The sequence below is a fragment of the Sus scrofa genome, chromosome 14 (genome assembly GCF_054392235.1).
Source record: "Sus scrofa isolate SSC_HxYL_T2T_F1_AM1 chromosome 14, Sscrofa_HxYL_maternal_Yorkshire_Landrace_v2.0, whole genome shotgun sequence".
Classification (NCBI taxonomy): Eukaryota; Metazoa; Chordata; class Mammalia; order Artiodactyla; family Suidae; genus Sus; species Sus scrofa.
This window is the reverse complement of record NC_139396.1, coordinates 161,704,520-161,719,391: the sequence shown is the minus strand read 5'-3', so window position 1 is coordinate 161,719,391 and position 14,872 is coordinate 161,704,520. Positions and strand designations below refer to the sequence as shown.

The window sequence follows — 14,872 nt, the reverse complement described above, 5'->3', positions numbered from 1 at the left end:
TGATGGTCCTGATGCTGGTCCCTGATGCTGGTCCCTGATGATGGTCCCTGATGATGGTCCTGATGCTGGTCCTGATGCTGGTCCCTGATGATGGTCCTGATGCTGGTCCCTGATGCTGGTCCTTGATGATGGTCCTTGATGCTGGTCCCTGATGGTCCCTGATGCTGGTCCCTGATGCTGGTCCTTGATGATGGTCCTGATGCTGGTCCTTGATGATGGTCCTTAATGCTGGTCCCTGATGGTCCCTGATGATGGTCCCTGATGGTCCCTGATGATGGTCCTTGATGCTGGTCCCTGATGGTCCCTGATGATGGTCCCTGATGGTCCCTGATGATGGTCCCTGATGGTCCCTGATGATGGTCCCTGATGCTGGTCCTTGATGATGGTCCTGATGCTGGTCCTTGATGATGGTCCTTGATGCTGGTCCCTGATGATGGTCCTTGATGCTGGTCCCTGATGGTCCCTGATGGTCCCTGATGATGGTCCTTGATGGTGGTCACCATGCTTTTTCAGACTGAACATCCCTGCTGCCTAAAATACAGTTTTGAAATTTTTTGCCTGCCCGAAAATCTTTCCCTGGATGCACTCCCATTTGTCAATAAATATTTAATTCCCTCAACATAATTTTCTTAATATAATTCTCACCATTTTGCTTTGCCATTGACAAGTCTATTTAGTCTCCTAATATCACTGCCAAGATTGTTCCAAGAGCAAAGAGCTATGGGCCCACAGCCCAGAACACCCTCTAGGACGCCCCTAACAGACGGCCAGCCTGCCCCCATTGGGGTATCCCAGAGAGGGAGCACTGACTCCCCAGGGCTGACGCTCAGACCACTGGGCAGACAAGAACGTGTTGGTTTTTCTTTCATTGAATCCAAATCTTCCTCCAAATGAAAGATGAACGTACGGGGATGTCTGATGCGACATTCTTTCCAATTGAAAAATGGGGAATTGGGGGTGGGGAGGAAGCAGGCCAGACCCCTGCATGTCCATCAGGTAAGGGATTGGCCTACACCTAAGGGAGCTTATAGCACGGGAAAACCAAATCTGCAAATGCTGACCCTGTATGTCTCAGGACTCAAGCATGGCCAGGACAGGCTGCTATGCATTAATATAATGAGCACAGAGGGAGTTCAATGACCTAAATCCATATGAAGGACCCATATTTGTAAACACCCAGGAAAAAACATCTTGGCAGTTAACCTGCCCACAGCTGACAGTGGTCCCCCCTCCGGGGGGTGCAGGCAAAGCATCAAGCAGGTTTGCCGTGTGCTTTACAGCTAAATACTTTTACCCTGCTGGGTCTTCTAAGTGAGCATGCACTACTCCTGTAATTAATAAAGGAAAAGGGGACACGTTCTCCAAAACCACGTGCAGATGAGTAAGAGCTCCAACGGCCCACACGAGCCCACACCTACTGAGCCTGCAAAGGCAGAAGCACAGAGAGGTCAAGCAATTTGTGCAGGCCACACAGGAAGAACAGTGCTGAGCCAGACCACACACCTGGTCCAACCCAGAGCCGCAGAGCCCACTCACACCCGCCCTGCCCTGCCGAGGGCTTCTGCAGCCTGAACTTGTGCAGAGGCTTCTGTCGAGTGTCCAGAGCAGCGGTCCTCCCTCGTGGATCCCATCCCCAGGCCCCAGCTGGCACACGTCTACCCTGGTCCTACAGGGCCTGAGGGCCGGGGCAACTGGGCCACGTCCACCTTTGCTCCCCAAACCGCATGGTGCCCGACACTAGAAAACACTCAATAAACTCACATTCTAGAACGTCCTAGGAGTTCCTGCTGTGGAGCAGTGGGTTAAGAACCCAATGGCAGTAGCTCACGTCTCTGCAGAGGCTCGGGTTCGATCCCCAGCTCAGCACAGTGGGTTAAAGGATCCAACACAGGTCTCAGCTGCAGTTCAGATTTAATCTCTGGCCCAGGAACTTCCATACGTCTTGGTGCAGCCATAAAATAAATAAAATACAAATCAGAATGTTCTAAAATGCATCCCAAATGTATACACTCATATACATCCTACGTCAAGCCCAGTATTGAGACTTTCTGTCTATTAGTTATAGACAGTTAAGAAGCTTCCTCTTGCTGGTGAACATCTGCCAGGTCTGCTCTGCCCACCCTAGAGCAAGTCAAGGGTGCCCCTGCCTAGAAACCCTGGCTTCTGCCCACCAGGCTCGGGACCCTCCGGGGGCCCTTCCTGACTGCCTCCCCTCGAAATTCCACATGCCCACCTGCAGCAAAGCACTTTCTCAGGTGAGCAGGGCTTCTGCAGAGACCATTCCTGGTGCCTTTCATAAATGCCGCATCTGCTAGCTGAGTTCATTAACAGAAAATAGCGGCAAAAGCAAAACAAGCTAAAGCCACTCGCCATGGCAGCAGCAAGAGGAAAATACAGCCCCTCAAAATTCTGGGTAAGACAGAGCCAGCCCGTTTATCAGTGTCTGATTAAACAGCCAGCTCCTTTGGAAAATAAAGTCCCATCATTCTCTCCTCAACTAGACCAATAAACTGTTACTGTAGTGCTTTTGGCTTACAAGTTCTCCTAATTCCTCACTCTCCACCCTTGAAACCAAATGTCTACCCTGGGCAGCTTGACTAGGCAGAGACAGAGCTTTTAACTGCAGTGTCCTGGCCCTTTTCCACGAACCCCCCCACCGCCACCACCACCAGCAGCCGGCCCCTGCCCGCCCGCCCAACGCCCTCCTCTGTCCATGGTGCTGGAGGGGGCCTGATGGACGAGGGCTGGGGGTGAGGCCCAGCTCCTGCGCTGACCAGCTGGGGACCAGAGGTGGCCCTGGACCGGGCGTCCCCAGCCGGGAGAGGAGAACAAGCAAATACTCCGACACTTTGCTTTCTGACTGTTCCTGGGGCTCCTGTGGCCCTCAGGCTCAGGGAGGCCTGTGGTTGAAGGGGAACCGTTGAGGTCTCCTGCCCCTCTCCTTACCACTCTGAACCTGCTTCCCGCCTGCAGAGCAGAGGCAGGGGTAGCATTCGGTTTTGCTGGGAGGGTGAGCACCTGTCCGGGCTTGGCTCGGAGCCCCTCCCGCATCTGTGCAGCCCGAGGAGCAGACACTCCTCTCCGGCGCAAGTGCAGAAGAGGCGTGTCCCCCGTGCAGACTCGAGCCACGTCCTGGGTGCAGCCCTACCCTTGGCTGTCGACGCAGAAAGATGGAGTAACTGGAAGGTGACGTGCATGCTTCCTTAACGGCCACCGCCGAGGCATCTTTCCAACGTACGAAAACCCTAATGAAGACATGTACTAGACGAACGGATGCAATTAGAAAAAGGGGCTTTTTGTTTCATCCAGTACAGCATCAGCTTTTTATTGCACAATTTATACCAGCTTCACATTTTCCATGTCAAGGAACACAGGAGGAGGACCTCAGCACGCCAGAGTGTGTCCCACGTAATTATCTTTGGAGAAAAATGAGCACAAAAGTGTGAGGTGAATGTCATGGCCTGTTGAATAGTGAAAACCCACAGGAAACAGCAAAATGTCCGAAAGTGTGTGTTCATCACAAAAGCCTCTCCAAGTTGGCTTCATAAACCCTCTGTGACCTTCAGGACTCTGGCAAGGTCTCCTGGGCCAGCATTTTCGACGTGAACTCACAGTATTAAGGAATCTGTAATGTTAGAGTCTCAGCAGGCTTTCCTAACATCGGCCGCCGAGGTCAGGACAGGTAGCCAGGAGCACTGCACCCGAGGGCGGCTGGGGCAGGACCCGTGCATATGCCCAGTCAGGGGTCTGCAGGCACCCAGAATGTGTGCCCACGACCATGAGGGCGCCTCCTGCCCTGGCCGCTGTCCCCCACCTGATGCTTCCATGAATGAAGCCATGTTCAGAAGACCACCTGAACCCCAGGCCAAACCCAAACCCCTGCCGTTGGACAAAGCTCCTTTACGAGACGCCACCACTGAGACCACCCTGTAGGCCCAGCCATCGAGGCCAGGTGCTGCGACCCAAGCAGGGGTCTGCCCCGGGCCTCCTGGTGAGCACCCACCAACCAGCGCTCAGACCACAGCGGGCATTTGGGGACCTGCCCCTCAGAGCACTGGGCACTGGGAACAGGGCATCACGTGGAAGAGCCACCGTGTTATCAGCCTGCCCCTGCAAGCCCTGAGCCAGCGGGTGGGACATGGGCCAGGGGGAGAAGGGCAGAGGAGGAGGAGGAGGAGCCGGAGAGGGAACGGCGGGCGGGCAGGGCTCTCTGGGCCGACACAACATCAGGGCTTAGAGGAGAAGAAGCACGTGCAGCGGCTGACTATGCCTCGTGCAACTCCCGGAATAAGGGCGTTAGAATAATGGGCGGGAATTGCTTGGTTTCAGGAAGCCTCTGACGAGGCTGGGACCTCCTCCGGGGAGGCTGCAGGAAGATTCTTTCCTGTACTAAGAACCAACGGAGACCTGGGAACGAATGGTCGCGCTCTCTCACCTGGAAAGAGGTTAGTGGTGGAGACCCGGAGAAGCCAGGAGGAGGGTGGGTGCTCTTCCTACGACCAGCAAGGACTGGCCGAGGCCAGCAGCAAAGTGGGACAGCTAATTTCCAAACCCGAGGTTTGGGGGCTTGAGAAGGACTCGGGGCGAAGCTTCCCTCCCCTCCTCAGGTCTGCCTCTGCCCCCTCACCGGCAGGTGCTCATCCATCCTGGCCGACCCAGGACTTTCCTGGGTCACCACCTGTGAGACACGGCCAAGCCCCCTGGGGGGCGACACTGGTGCCTCTCTCTTCGGCCACCAGGCATGGGATCCCCAGCAGAGAGGGACAGACTCGACGCCCCTCAACTGGACAGAGCGTTGGCAGAGGGCATTAGGCCTCTGAGAGCCAGAGATGGTTCTGCAAACCCTCCAGCTCAGTGAGGCGGGCCCCCAGGTCCTGTTGGGCCGGCAGCCTTCCTGCCCTGACCTCGGGCGACGGAGGACGACTCCAAGGGAGGGCGGCTGACAGCGACCTCCGCACAGCTGGGGCATACACCAGAGCTGGGGTGCAGCTGGCATCTCCCATCCAGATGGCGCCGTGATGTCACCCACCAAGGAGAGGCCCTGTGGGGTGGCCGGAGGGCCCCCAGTCATCCTGCAGGCGTGAAGTGGGATGGACCAGCCGAGCTGGGACACACCGTCGCCCTCGTATTCGAGGAACAAAAATGCTGGTCTGATGCAAACCCGCTCAGGCCCCCCGCCCCCCGCCCTCATCCTCTGGCTTCCGTCTTGGTCAGTTGCTGACCCTGTGGTCCCCGTTCGCAGGAGCATCACGAGGGGGAGGGACTTGCCCACGTTCACGGCGTGCCAGCCGACTGGATGTGTGCACGGAAGCTCGTCCCCACGCACTGCGGCCTCACCTGAGCCCTGTGCCAGCCTAGCACGCATGCTGACCGGTGTCCAGGTTTACCGGGGCCTCAAGGGCCCGAGCTAAGGAGAATTTATTTCTGATTTTGTAATTGTGGTAAGTTGCACAGAACCTAAGAGTCACCACGTTTAAGGGCACAGCTCAGATATTCAGGACACACGCAGGGCGGGGTAGCGTCTCTGTAATGGGAAGAACCTCTGTGTCCTGTGCTTTTGCTACAAGTTAATCACTGGCGGATGCTGCCATCAGCTTAAATTGCACAGAACGGAGGAGCCCTACCTCCTGGAATGAGCCATAAGCTCAAACACCTTCCTTTAGCTCACAGGAAACGCCCACGCAGGCCCCCCTGTGAGTGGCCGCAGGAAAAGAAATTAACCTCTTGTCCCCTCCGGAGTCTGGGGAACCAGGACTTTGTTTTTTTGTCTTTTTAGGGCCGCACCCGCAGCATACGGAAGTTCCCAGGCTATGGGTCGAATAGGAGATACAGCTGCCGGCCTACAACACGGCCACGGCAAACGCCAGATCCTTAACCCACTGAGTGAGGCCAGGGATCGAACCTGCGTCCTCATGGGTCCTAGTCATGTGCCTTCACCACTGAGCCACGACAGGAACTCCAAGCAGGGTTTTTTGTTTTCTTCTGTTGGGTGTTTTTGGTTTGTTTTTTCATTTGGGGCCACCCGAGGTCTACAGCATACTCAGGTCAGGGTTCAAATCTGAGCAGCAGTTGCACCAATGCCAGATCCTTTAACCCACTGTGCCGGGCCAGGGATCAAACCTGCATCCTGGAGCTGCAGAGATGCCGCCAATCCCGCTGCACCACAGCGGGAACTCCGGAACCAGGACTTTGTAAAGCGTAGTCCCCCTACCCCTTTGGTATAAAAGCCTGAATCCTAACTCGGGGAAGACGGTTCTTTGGGACACTCTTCCTGCGTCCTCTCGGGCTGCTAGCCTTCTGGGTAAAGTCACTATTTCATGCCCCAACACCTCGTCTCTTGACCAGCCTGTCGAGCAGCGGGCAGCGTGAGCCCGACCTTGGTGACCACAGCACCTTCGACTCCAGAACTTCTCCATCCCGCAAACTGAGACTCTGTCCCTGTGGAACACCCCACCCCCTCCCCCAGGCCCCAGCATCACCGTCTGCTCTCTGTTTCTATGAATTTGACCTTTATTTTTGTCTTTTTAAGGGCCGCACCCGCGGCCTATGGAGGTTCCCCGGCTCGGGGTCCAATCAGAGCTGTTGCTGCCGGCCTACACCACAGCCACAGCAACGTGGGATCCGAGCCGCATCTGTGACCTACACCGCAGCTCACGGCAACGCCCAATCCTTAACCCACTTATCGAGGCCAGGGGCCAAACCCGCAACCTCATGGCTCCTAGTCAGATTCGTTTCCTCCGAGCCACGACAGGGACTCCGAATTTGACTATTTTAGATACTTCACAGAAACAGAACCACCTAGTACTTATCCTCTTGGGACAGGCCTACTTCACTGAGCATGACATCCTCGGGGGTCATCGCCGTGGTAGCAGGTGTCTGAACTTCCTTCCTGCCGACACTGAATAACACCCCACCCGCAGGCGGATGGGTTCAAGAACCAGAGAGCAGAGTCCTGAGCCTCCGAGGCGGCCTCAGGGCCAGAAGCATCTGACGGGAGAGGCCGGTCTGAAGGCTGAGCTTCAGGTCCCAGCGGCCGTGACCATGACCTTTGGCTGGACTCTCCTCTTCCTGCCTCCTCTCTTGCCCTGTCCTCTGAGCCACTGCACACATGGCCCCCAGAGCGGCTTTCAAACCAATAAAAGCAAATGGAGGTTCAGGTCACTCCTAACAAGTGACGGGACCTCGGAAGTTCGCTGGAAGAGGAAGTTAATTCTGAAAGACGGCTCGCATCGCCGGCATCCTTTCCAGAGGAGGCGGCGGCGCTGGGGCCCCGGCCCAGGCGGCACTACCCCTGTGCCCCGCTGGTGGGCTCCCACTGGCGGGCCCTCCTGCCCGCTGCCCGGGCCCAGGACCTCCCCCCCGCGGATGCACCGCCCGTCAGCAGGAGGCGGGAGACACTCCAGCCGAGGGGCCCCGGAGGAACGTGGGCGGCCCGGTGCGGGGAGGGCTCTTCACAGTTTATGCGTTCCCACAAAGCAGGACCCCGTGACCCCCGGGGCAGCGCTGAGCGTGCACCCCTGCGTAAAACAGCCACATAAACAACCCGACTCTGAGCTACTCGACAGCTCGGAGTCCTTCCCACCCGGCCACCACCCAGCCCTGGGCGCATTCTTCGTGACAGCGGCTGAGGTCAGCACATGAGGCCTTGCGGCTCATCCGCGTGGAGGGAACGCTCTTGGCCTCGAGAGCACCCGAGCCTCCTGCGGACGGGCCTCGCCGCCTCGGTCCCGCTCCATCACGGCCGCGCTGAACCGGTGACTCTCCGGGAGCGCCGCCCGCGCCCGGGCTCCGGGTCCCGCCCAGCTCCTCTCCTCCCCTGCCCTCCGTCCCCCATATGGTCCCCGCCACGGCCAAGCCCCTCTCCTCCGAGCGGCAGGCGCCCCGGCTGCCCGTGCACAGGTGGTGCCTTTCCTTCGGGCCAGCCCGGGCCACCGGGCAGCGAGTCTGACCGGGAAGGCGGGCCGTGCCTTCCTGGGACCCCTTCCCCTCGGCCAGAGGGGGTCTGGGACTGTGTCCCCTGTCCGGCCAATGTGCAGGGGGGCCCCAGGCACAGGAACGGGGTTTCCCCTAGCGAAGGTCACAGGGGCTTCTCCGCCCTCCATCCTGCCTGGGGAATGACGGCCACAGCTCATGGCCTGGTCCCCAGGGATGCGGCGCGGCCCTCGCAGGCGGCAGTGTGGCTGCCCTCACGTCCCAGGCTGTGGAGTCATCAGCCCTGGGATTCTGACGGCCAAGTGCCTCCTGTCGAGTGTATCACACGCTTCCCACTCGACACCCTGGCAATCGGGGGAGCGGCTCCGTGCGGCCGCCCGAGTCTCCCCTGCAGACCCGGCCCTGGGCGGGCAGCCACCAGGGAGGGACGTGCTCTGTCCCGCCGGCACCTGCCCACACCCCTGCCTGCCCAGCACCCTCGGCAGCAGCTCCCCTCGCCAGCCAGGTCCCTCCCTTCTGACAGCTCACCTGCAGGGTGGCACCTGCTCCTCCAGGCTGGGAGCCCCCCAAGTCTGGGACCCCCCTCCCAGGCTGCTCCCTGTGAATGGCCGCCCCTACCCCACCCACCAAAGCCCTCTGGCAGCCCCTCTCAGGGGCCTGCACCCCTGGCCCCTCTTCCCTCCACCCTGTGGTGCTCACCCGGGAGGCCCCGCCCTGCCCCCACCTCGCTCCGCCTCCCCTCCAGCCTACACCTCCCCCACGCCCCAGTGCCCAGCATGCTGCCGCCCTGCACGTGACACCCCGGGCACGGGGCCCCGAGAGGCCCACATCACGTGGGGACCTCCACCACACCCTCCCTGCCAGCCCCATTTACAGATGAGCAAACCGAGGCAGGAGGCCGTCCGTGACAACCAGGGTGCCACAGGTAAGGCGTCGCCGGCGCAGAGGTGAGGGGTGCGCAGGGCTGCCTTCGCCAGAGGGGACGGGGGCACAGACCCTAGAAACGGCACTGCTCGTCTCTTCTGTGAATCACGGGGACACTGGTTCAGAGGCAGGACAGTCCCCCCATCACTCCTGGGGCCTCCCTGCGGCTTGAGGCCCGGGTGTCCGGGGAAGGAGCCCCCAGGGCCTCGGTCCGCTGGGGTCATATCCCAACCTGCCCCAGGAGAGCCTCAGGTCCGGAGTCCAGCTGCTCCCACCTCCCTCCCCACCCCTCCTTGGGGTCCCACCTCCACCCCGGGACCCCAGGGGCTTCTCTCAGCTCCCCTGGCTGGAGAAGGGAAATTTCCTCCTCTCCCCCCCACCCCACCCTCCAACCACGGCCCTTCCTCCCCGCTCCATCCTTAAAGGCCACCTGAGCCCTGGAAGCGCAGACACCTCTCCCCCCCGCCGGCCCCAGGCCTTTAAAGACAGACACCTGCTGAATGGGGCCTGGATACAGGAGAGCAGAACCGTCTTTAACAGCTCAGAACAGCCAGACATGCTGAGATGCAAACGCCTTGAAAGCTGACATTCTGAGGCAGAAAGCAACTAAGACACGATTAGAGCAAAGGGCCCCTGGTTTCTCCTTTTCCGACACGGTAAGCCCTTCTGACGGTGCATGTGCCGTTTTTAAAGCTCCAATGGCTCCGTTCCAGGTGAAGGGTAGCCTGAGGAGCAGCACATTTTACAAAAAAAGCTACAGCAAAGAAGCCACCAGAGCTCCAGAGGGCAAGCAGCCGTCCGAGCCAGGAAGGGCCAGCCAGGGCCAGCCAGGGCCACCCAGGCCACATGAGCCAAGACCCCACCTGAAACCCAGTGCTGGGGCAGTGTTGCCTCATTGTCATCTGGGTTTCCGGAAATCAGCAAGTGAAAGTTAAAGGATGCTGGGGGCAGGGGGGTCAGGCTTTCGCACTGACGTTTATGCAAACAGCACAGGGGCCTGGGACGCGTCGCTAGCTGGGAAGGGCACACACCTGATGCATCTTGGCTCTGCCTCAACCTGTGACGCATCATCTGCTTCAAAGTGGTGACACTGAACCGCCTTCTCAAGGTTGTGCAACCGGGACCTCGCTGGGAACCGCGAGGTTTTATGGGCGCTTGACGCGGGCAGGTGCCTCTGGGAGAGACGCGGTTATAGGAAGTACCCAGGCGGCCCAGGGAGTGCCAGGGGGGAGGATGAGACAGACAGCGTTTCTCGGAGATCCAAACGTCTACTGCCCCAAACTGTGGTCTGTTTTACATTTTCTAGCTGGAGGGCCCCACACTGGCCTCCCCCCACCTCTCTCTGCTTGTCGCTCTCCCGGATACTAACTCCTCAACAGCAGCGTGACAGCCACCTGCTGCTCTGTCCCCGCCGGTGACCCAGCTACAGGAGAGAGACCCAAGCACCACCTCACATGACAACTCAGGCCTGCCCCCCTCCAGCACCTGGCTGCTTTCAGGAGGTGCCTCCAGGAGCCCCCCAGCCCCGCCCGATCCCGGCTGGGATGCCTGCTTCAGAAGGGGAAGCAGAGGAGGAGGAGGAGCCCCAGGGGCTGGCGGAGCACAGGCGTGGAGGGGCAGAAGGGAACACAGGCAGGGTCCCAGACAGAGGCGGGTGGGTCCAGGAGAGGCGGAGGGAGGGAGGGAGGAAATGAGGGGAGAGGGAGAGATGGAGACAGAGGCTCCCAGGAAGCATCCATGGCACAGGCTGTGTGCAGGGGCTGCCCTGAGATGGCTGACAAGGTGGCTGTCCCTGTGTCTGGGGTCAGGACACACGTGGGAAGCGCCAGAGGAAGGCGCCGGCCGGAGACGGTCCTGGGGCGGGAGGAGACCAGAGGGCGCCCCAGGCAGCCGGCAGGGGAGTCAGGAGCCGCAGCCGGGACCATCACCACGACCCTGTCCGGGGCTGAGCCGCGGCGGGTCGGGGGTCAGCAGTGAGGGGAGTGACCTGCCTAGAAGAGATCCCACTGGCCGGGCTCGTGGGGGATGGGGGGAGGCCGCCCTACGGGGCAGCAGGGAGCCTTGCGGTGACCGGGCTGTCTGTGTCCTGACAGTGGACGGGGTACCTGAGTTTACACGTGTGGTAAAGCTGCACAGAACACACAGGCGCACACACACACACACGCACACGTGCACACACAGACCAGCACGATCTGATGGAAGTCAGCGGATGCTGCTGTCGCTGTCAACGTGCTGGCTGTGACCCTGCCGGACGCTCCCTTGGCGACCAGCCAGGACGCCTCCGTTATCCCAGTGCAGGGGGACCTACTCATCTCAAGATTGGTGTCAAAGTCCCGCTGGAGAGCACGCGGGTCAGAAGCTAGGAGGAGACTGGAGCCCTTGAGGGCTCAGCAGATGGGTCCGTGGGTGCATGGGAACCCGCTAGGGGTCAGGGGCTGGAGAAGGGGCAGCCTGGAGAAGCCAGGACGAGACAGCTGTGGGGTCCTGGAAGGAAAGAGAGAGGGACCAGCTGGCCCAGGCGCTCATCACGCTGGTTCTGGGCTGAACTTCCCCCACAGCAGAGGTTCAGATGGAAATGAACCAAACTTATAACTTTGACAGGTCATTTGAGTTTGGGAACAAGGCTAGTTTGCCAAAATGGTTCTTCCCTCTTTAATTAAAATCCTTTATTAACTGCCAAGCTAACACCTTCCCCCAAGACAGACGAGATAATGAGCCCACATCCTTCAGCCCAGGCGGGCAGCCGTCCAAGCGGGGCCTTGGGCACAGAAGCAGCCCCGCCCCCACACACACACACGCCTCCCGGGCTGTGGTGGCCCAGATCCGGGCAGGGGTGCCGGGCAGGGGTTCCACGCCGGAGCCAGTCACGGGTCTGACAAAGATCCCTGGCCAACCGGCCATGGGTGCCCTCCAGCCCAGGGCTTTGCTGAACAGCACTGCCCCCCACGCGTTGCTCTGTGGGCCAGGGCAGAGCCGTGCCTGTGCCCAGTGGGGGCATCTGAGGGGGTGCCCTGGCCTGCTGCATCCCAGACCTGTTCTCAGTCTGTGTCCACTGAGCAAGGATCCCAAGTATGGCAGGTTCTAGATGCCAAGGGACGTTGGGCCTGTGCCCCAGGAGCCCTGGTTGTGACCACGGGTGGGGAGAAGGGGCAGGGACAGCCATCTCTGCCAAGGGGGCACCGTGGGGACAGTGACTGTCCACCAGCCTGGCTCAGGCCCTGGACAACAGCCCTAAGCTCATCTTGTTTTCACTTCATTTGAAACATTCTCGACAGACAAGAATAAGGACATGCATGGGCCACAGCTCCACCCCAGGACTTCAACCAGACTCCCTCCCACTCCTGAAGCAGATACCCGTGAGTCCACAAGAGGCCACGCCGATATAAGAAGTTACTGGAAAAACAAGGAAAAATAAATGGGAAAGAGGGACAAACCTCCCCAAACCTCCAGGGAGAAGACTTCCAGAAGGCTTATGAGACGGGCCGGGCAGAATGACCAGCTCCCAAAGAGGACAGCACGGGGTGGGGGGAGGGTGACCTGCAGGGGAGGCACCTGACCGCCCTCGACCAGGGGAGCAAGGTCAGCCTCGGCAGCGCGAGGCCACGTTGAGCGTGTCGCCCCCAAATAACCCCTCGACGGACAGAACAAAACCTCAGACGGTCCCAAGGGAGACACGGCTTACAAATGCTTGACCACGGAGCGCCCACTGTGGTGCAGGGGTAATGAACCCAACTACTATTCAGGAGGACATGGGTTCGATCCCTGGACTCACTCAGTGGGTCAAGGATCCGATGCCGCCGTGAGCTGTGGTGTAGGTCACAGATGCGGCTCGGATCTGTGTGGTGTCGAGCCGGCAGCTGCAGCTCTGATTCGACCCCTAGCCGGGGAACTTCCATAGGCCACGGGTGCAGCCCTGAAAAGACAAAATAAACCCAAAAATGCCAGCACCCTTCAAACTGCTGACTTGACGAAAACCAAGGAGCGTCTGAGAAACTGCCCCAGCCCAGAGGCACCTTGGGAACGTGACCATGAAGTGTCACGAGGGTCCCGAATGGGACACGAGGACGGTAGGGAGAGGACATGAGGTAAAAACCGAGGAAAAGTGAAGGCAGTACAGACTGTAGCGAGTAACACATCAGCGTTGGTTGTGAATTCCAACACATCAGGCCACGGAGGTGAGTCGGTGGCAAGAGGAAGCAGGTGCTGGGGGATATGAGAACCCTCTGGGCTTCGGGCCCACTTTTTCTGTAAATCTAAAACGAGTCTAAAAAATCAAGTCTATTAATTAAAAAACACTAACCTCCAGTTGTCCCCAGGGTCCCCCCAGGGTCCCTCAGCTCCCGCCTTTGAGGACACCTAACATTTACTGGCGCTAAAAAGGAGGAGGGGACGCAGACCCGAGGCCTGTGTCTGCCGACACCCTGGGCGGCCCCACCCTGCGTCCTGAGGAACCGGGCACTGTCACCTCGGCGCACGTGGCCGCAGCGCGGGGACACCAGTGAGGTGCTCAGGGAGGGCGGGGCTCGACTCCCACCCTGGAGTCCTCAGGATAAACCCGGTGGGCTGCCCAGAGGTGGGACGAAGGCGCTGGCTGGTGCTCCCCGCTGGCAGCCGGGACCAGGAGGGGTGGCAGGTCCCCCGGCGGAACCCAAAGCCCTGGGCAGGGCGGTGATGCGGGGACCCCTGGGAGCGCGGGGCGGGGGGGGAGGTCCCCCAAGGCCCCCGGCAGGGCGGAGAACCCTTGCTCCCAGACCACAGCGGCCGCCGAGAGCCGGATCACCGAGGGCCCTCGAAAGGCTGTCCGGCTGGGGGGAAACCGTGGGAGTGGGGGGCGCTCCGCGCCGGGTTCTGGGACCCAGCCCCGCTCCCCAGGCACCGCGGCCGCCGTGTCCTGTGCTGGAAAATGAGGGCCAGGCCCGGGTCCAGGGCGGAACGTAACACAAGCAACGCCCTGGCCGGTTAGGTAAGCGCCAGGCGGCACTGGAACAGGTGCGCCGGACGCTCTCTTGGAAGTTTCCTACCGCGGCTTCTGCTTTGAAGGCGCGCGCTGGGGGAGGGGGGAAACCACCCCCCTCCGCGCACGCGCACACGGATCTGCTCCCGCGCGCTCCTCGGTCCTAGCGCGCCCCCTGGCGCCCGGCGGCCGCCCCTGCAGGCGGCGCGGGCCAGCCCCGAGCGCGGTGAGCAGCGCCCTCGCGTGGACACCCGCCGTCTCCACCCGCCCCGGAGGTCCACGGCCAGGTGCGCGCGAGAGCACCTGTCTGCGCCGCGTTGCATGCGATGGAACTGAGGCTTGAGAGGTGCTGAAGGACCCCTTTCCGTTTATAACAGTCTGCGCCTTAGCCTGGTCCCTCCGAGGCCATCCCCGGCCTCTGCCAGGCATTAGGCACTGGAAAGCCCAGCGTCACGCTGGGCCCTGGGCGTCGCCTGCTGTCACCCACTAGGGCTGGAGGCAGAGGAGGAGGCCCCTGTAGACCACCACCCCCCGACGGCGGCACGCAGGGGACAGGGCGCGCGACCCGCTCCGACGTGCCGCATCTGCGCGCTTTCCTCCCGCAGTGCGGCCCCCGCCCAGCTCGGAGGCTGCGCGTCTCCCGGGACGAGGAGACCTCCGGGCCCAGAGCAGACGCGCCCAGGCCAGCCCCTCGGGAAAGCGGGCGCCGGGACTTACCTCTTCAGAAGGAGGTGGTGCCCAGATCCGACCTCTCCAGAAGTCGGGTGCACCGGGGTCGTCCCCTCCGGAAAGTTTTGGCGCGCAGGAGCCGAGCCCTCCAGGAAGGGCGCGTCCGGAGGCTGCGCAGCCCCTCCCCGCTCGTGCTCGGCGCCCTCCTGCCCCCAGGGCGCACGCCTGCTCCCGGGGCGGCGGTGGCGGGGCCTGCAGACCCAGCCCCCACGTCGGGGTTGGGGCGCCCGCCCCGTGCACCCAGACCCTTGAGGATGGGGAGAGAGGGGCCGGCCGGGCGGGGCCGTCAGCCGCGACCCTGAACAGCGCTGCAGGGCGATTTCTTGATTCAAA

General features: G+C 60.9%; 1 long non-coding RNA gene across 1 annotated transcript in view; it reads right to left on the bottom strand.

Annotated features, from left to right (window-relative positions):
• The window catches only part of LOC146397148 (uncharacterized), a 412,535-nt gene extending 397,891 nt beyond the window's left edge, over positions 1-14,644 (bottom strand). The window contains exon 1 of the long non-coding RNA XR_014827763.1: positions 14,528-14,644. This is a non-coding gene — a long non-coding RNA (uncharacterized LOC146397148). The remainder of the gene's footprint in view (positions 1-14,527) is intronic.
• Positions 14,645-14,872: the final 228 nt, after the last annotated feature.